Source organism: Coenobita brevimanus, chromosome 45 (genome assembly GCF_032717465.1).
Source record: "Coenobita brevimanus isolate Jiangsu-jjx chromosome 45, ASM3271746v2, whole genome shotgun sequence".
NCBI classification, from domain to species: Eukaryota; Metazoa; Arthropoda; class Malacostraca; order Decapoda; family Coenobitidae; genus Coenobita; species Coenobita brevimanus.
In genome coordinates this window covers 12,161,320-12,166,397 of record NC_136998.1, presented here as the reverse complement: position 1 = coordinate 12,166,397, position 5,078 = coordinate 12,161,320, and the positions used below count along the sequence as shown (strand labels likewise).

Below are 5,078 nucleotides of genomic sequence, written 5' to 3'. Positions count from 1 at the left end.
GGAAACCACTCTGGAGAAGCGAGTTCCAGAGAGATGGAGTTCGGGGCATAAAAGAATTCTGATAGGCAGAAGTTCTGCAATATGGCTGTGTGATATTCCAGTCATGAGCGCTACCATATGCCCGTGTAGCACAAGGGAAGACATGGACAGGTGGCACAATGGACGCGACTTCGTCTGAACATTTGTCATAAAAGTATCTGCAAAATAATGCAAGGGAGGCAACATTCCTTCTTACCTGTAAGGGAGGTAGTTTCTTTGTCATAGCAGGATTATTTATAATTCCAACAGCTTTGTTCTGAATTTTGTCTCGTTGCTTTAGTGCAACCTATCCAAATGCATTCCACAAGGGTAAGTAATATAACTGAGAGCGCACATGACTTCATAACTATCCCATACACTTTCATAACCCTTCAATATGCTCCCATAACTTTACCATATCCTGCCATAACTCTTCCATACAATTCCATAACCTTTCCATACACTTCCATAATCCTTCCATAGAATTCAATAACCCTTTCATACACGTACATAACCTTTCCATAAAGTTCCATAACCTCTTCCATAACGTTCCATGATCCTTCCACTCACTTCCAAAACCCTTCCATACACTTCTATAATCCTTCCATAAAGCTAAAAAAAAAACCTTCCATACACTTCCTTAATCCTATGATACAATTCAACAGCCCTTCTATACAGTTCCATAACCCTCCCATATGTTTCCATAGCACTAAACTACACATTCTAACATACACCTCCTTAACCCTTTCATGCGCTTCCGTAACCCTTCCATACACTTTACTCCTACCACTTACTTCCACAACTCTCGTAGATTTCCGTAACAAATCCAGATATTTCCTAATCTTTTCAATACATTTCTATAACCTTTCCATACACTACCAGGAAAAAAAATTCCATCGTCCTTTGGGCTGTCCTTTACGGTTCAGCATCCTCCTTAGCTCCTGGATTCTGATCCATAACATTTAAGCTCCTCCATAAATCCTTGCCTCCACCATGCTGTGTTATAAACTAATCCATACAAGTCCTCGTCCATTCTCTGTTTTCTTCCACATCATGCCATGAGTCATACTATTTCTTAAAACACTTTCTGAATAGCAGTCTCTCTCTCTCTCTCTCTCTCTCTCTCTCTCACACACACACACACACACACACACACACACACACACACACACACACACACACACACACACACAGACACACACAGACACACACACACACACACACACACACACACACACACACACACACACACACACACAACTACGATCGCTTTAATTCCATAAGTTTTCTCTATATATCCCGCACCCTACCTACCTGTATTTCATAAACTTCTTTAATCTTCCCTGTATATTTCTGCCTTCATTCCCCCTTCACCTCTCCCTGTCTCTCTCTCTCTCATCTACGTTCGTGATAATTCCATAACTTTTCTCATGTATATCTCTCACACTACCAACCTGCATTTCACAAACTTCATTGTTCTTCCTCTTGTATATCTGCCTTCATTCCCCTTTCACACATTTTACAAACATTTCCCCCTTCCCTTCCCAAGTACCTCACCTCAACTTTACCACTTGTTGCCTATGTAATATTCATACAGTTTACTTACATTTTACACCAAACCTTTCTTCCCATCATATACATTACATGCGTGTGCAGTTATTAGCACTGATTAGTTGTACAGTGGCTGGCACGTTTCGGGTGATGTGGCAGAAGTGTGTTTGTTTACATCGTGGCTTCAGGGATATGAATGGGCTGACAAACAGGAGACAAGATGGAGTAAGGTGGGGTGCCTGGGACTCTATTACATGTGTACCGAGTTCCACCCACTTGCTTATCTCTCTAAATAATATATATATATATATATATATATATATATATATATATATATATATATATATATATATATATGTGTGTGTGTGTGTGTGTGTGTGTGTGTACCGAGTTCCACTCACTTGCTTATCTCTCTAAATAATATATATATATATATATATATATATATATATATATATATATATATATATATATATATATATATATATATATATATATACAGTTCTCACTTTCTTCTCCCTAATGTTGTCCCCCATCCTCACCACATGCCCAAACCTTCTCAGTTTACCTCTCCTCATCACAACACCAATCCACTTCAGTCACACCCTTCCTCTTCACTCATCCATCGTGAACCTAGCCCCCCCGGGCCTCACATTCAAGGACGCATTGCACATCTGCTCAATCATTGTCATTTCTGTACATTTGAGCCTGCAAATATCCTATTCCTTTACTGCCCAAGTCTCAGTACCAAACAGCATTACACTCCTAACACATGTTGGATACAGAGATCCCATAGCACAGAGGGAGAACCCTTTCAGTGTCAGGAGAGGCAACAGCTCCCTGAACTTCTTCCAACCTGTCCTCACTCTAGCCACAGAGCTAGCTCCAGCTCTACCTCTGGCATATAACATGTCTCCCAATTAACAAAACTCTTCCACACACTAAAGAGACATACCAGCAAGATCAATCCTATCACATCAGACATTCTCCACATGCTCTGCCTGACACACCACACACATGAAATTAGCATTATCTCACAGTTTACTTGTAATACCACTACATTTCTTATGCACCCACCTATCACAAACACTGTACAAGATTGAATTACTTCCCATGCCCTTGTGGCAAACCATACATGGCCACTCTCCCTCTTTTTGACAGTACTGCCACCTTCCCTAGATATAATCGCGTTTGTTTTAGCAGCATGTACTCTCAAGCCCTTGTGCCCCATACCAGAGCTGGGCACTTCCACAGTCACTTCTGCAAACTGCAAATTCCGCAATTGCGGAAGTGTGATTTCGTTTGCGACTAATTGTATGCAAATTCATGGTTTTACACTTGTGGAAGCTCTTCCACAAACGCAGATATGCCCACAAACATCTATATGGCCTGGCCTGGTGGGTGGCGTCCGCGAGAGTCGCCGGCTCGACAGCACCGCTCACCACTTCCGCACTGTTGCCAGATGTACAAAAATTTTGTATATATGCAATAAATTCACCTTCAGTACGATGTACAGTAGCATTTTTCATTATCGAACGCGTTGTACGATAAGGTTATGATTCCTTCAAAAAGAATGTAGAGAGAGAGAGAGAGAGAGAGAGGCTGAAGATCAGATTCATCTCATTTTGATATTCACAGGCTTCATACCAAGCTCTCAGGAAAGGAATGAAAATGGGTATAAGCCAGGAGGGGGCAGCATTCATGCTCGTGATTAAATAATAAAGCATATCATCATCATACCACGTTGAGTACACCGCTTCCCGTCCGATCAGCGAAGTTAAGCAACGTTGGGTCTGGTTAGTACTTGGATGGGTGACCGCCTGGGAACACCAGATGCTGTTGGCATCCCTACGTGTCAAGTGGGGTTGGTGGAGGGAATGCCCCTCCCTGTAAAACAATTAACTCGAAGCCCTTGGCCACCCCGTGTGGGATACATGGCGTCTGGCAATGAATGAGGATGAATGATATATATATATATATATATATATATATACACACACTATGGAGCCTGTGGTACAGTGGTAGAGTGTGCGTTTCGTACACGGGTGAGCCAGGGTTCGTGCCCCGCCAGGGTAATAAACATTGGGAGTGTTCACCCGGCCACGTACTACATTGGCGGACACCAGGGATGGTGTGGTTGAACCGGTTTCGCTTACTACAAAGTATGCTTGCACCCAGTCGGCTTGCGCGGGCCAATTACACTTGGTTCACAGACCACACACACATCCAAAGCCACTTCAACACGACAATTACACTTACAAGCACTTCTCACCCTGCATGCAATCTCTACTAGACAGCCTAAGCCACTTGGTAGAGATACATTGGCTGTATCGTCCCGACTTCGGTCGGGATAGGCCGGTCCTGCAATGGATACTCAAACGGCTGATGATGATGAATGATGATGATATACGGTATATATATATATATATATATATATATATATATATATATATATATATATAATAATCTGGCCTTTTGTTTCTCAAAAGCGCCAGTTCTTCCTTTTGGGAATTCACTAGCGCTCGACACACATACATTATTTTTACAATTACAAGAATTGTGACATTTCTTGTATATAATACAAGCTACTTCATATATACATGAAAGTGGCAATAATTAAACCCTATAATCATCCGTCATAGTACCTCTCTCCAGGTCATTGCATTTTGAAAAAAGAAAGGCTTTCAGCTGTCTCTTAAATGATTCAACAGTAGAGAGTTGTCTTATGGATACTGGCAGTCTGTTATATAATCTAGGGGCTCTATATGCAAAAGAACGATCAGAGAAAGATGACTGGTGAATGGCTCCTGGCTCATCAAGACGCAAGGAATCATCTTCATTACGTAACATCACACCCGGGCGTGTCGATGGGAGTTTTAACAATCCAGCAAGATACTTCGGTTCACCAAACTTAAGAACCTTGAATGTAATAAGACACAGTTTAAATTCAATTCAAGCCTTTACTGGTAACCAATGCAACTAAATCAGAAAAGGGGTAGTTGAGGTTCTTGAGGGGAGACCAAAAATAAGCCGTGCCGCCCTGTTCAACACAGACTGAACTTTTGTTAGTATATTATTTGGAAGACCAACCCACAGTGAATTACAATAATCAGCACGAGACAAGACCACTTCATGGACCAATGTTAAGAGGCACCGTCTATTCAGGAATTTTCTCACAGAGTACAGACTTCTGATATGCAAGTTATACCCTCTTACAACCTGATTAATATGTTCTTTGTAATTTAACTTAGAATTAAAATAAACACCCAGATTTCGAAAAGAAGTGACTGGAGGCAGCTGTGACCCACCAATGGTCAAAGCCAGGGCATTGTCAGTGTCATCACCCCTTCTGTTTCCTCTGATGATGATGATCTCAGTTTTACCATCATTCAGCTTAAGTTTCCTCTTAGCCATCCAAATCTTAATATCAGACATTAGAGATTCAAACTTTGTCTTAGTATCGTTGATATCTGACATCTTAACATAGAGCTGGGTGTCATCAGCATAAA

The 5,078-nt window shown here is 41.4% G+C and overlaps 1 non-coding gene across 1 annotated transcript; it reads left to right on the top strand.

Moving 5' to 3' along the window:
• Positions 1-3,295: 3,295 nt before the first annotated feature.
• Positions 3,296-3,415, top strand: LOC145398567 (5S ribosomal RNA). Its single transcript, XR_013897155.1, has one exon. It is a non-coding gene; the product is annotated as a 5S ribosomal RNA (ribosomal RNA).
• Positions 3,416-5,078: the final 1,663 nt, after the last annotated feature.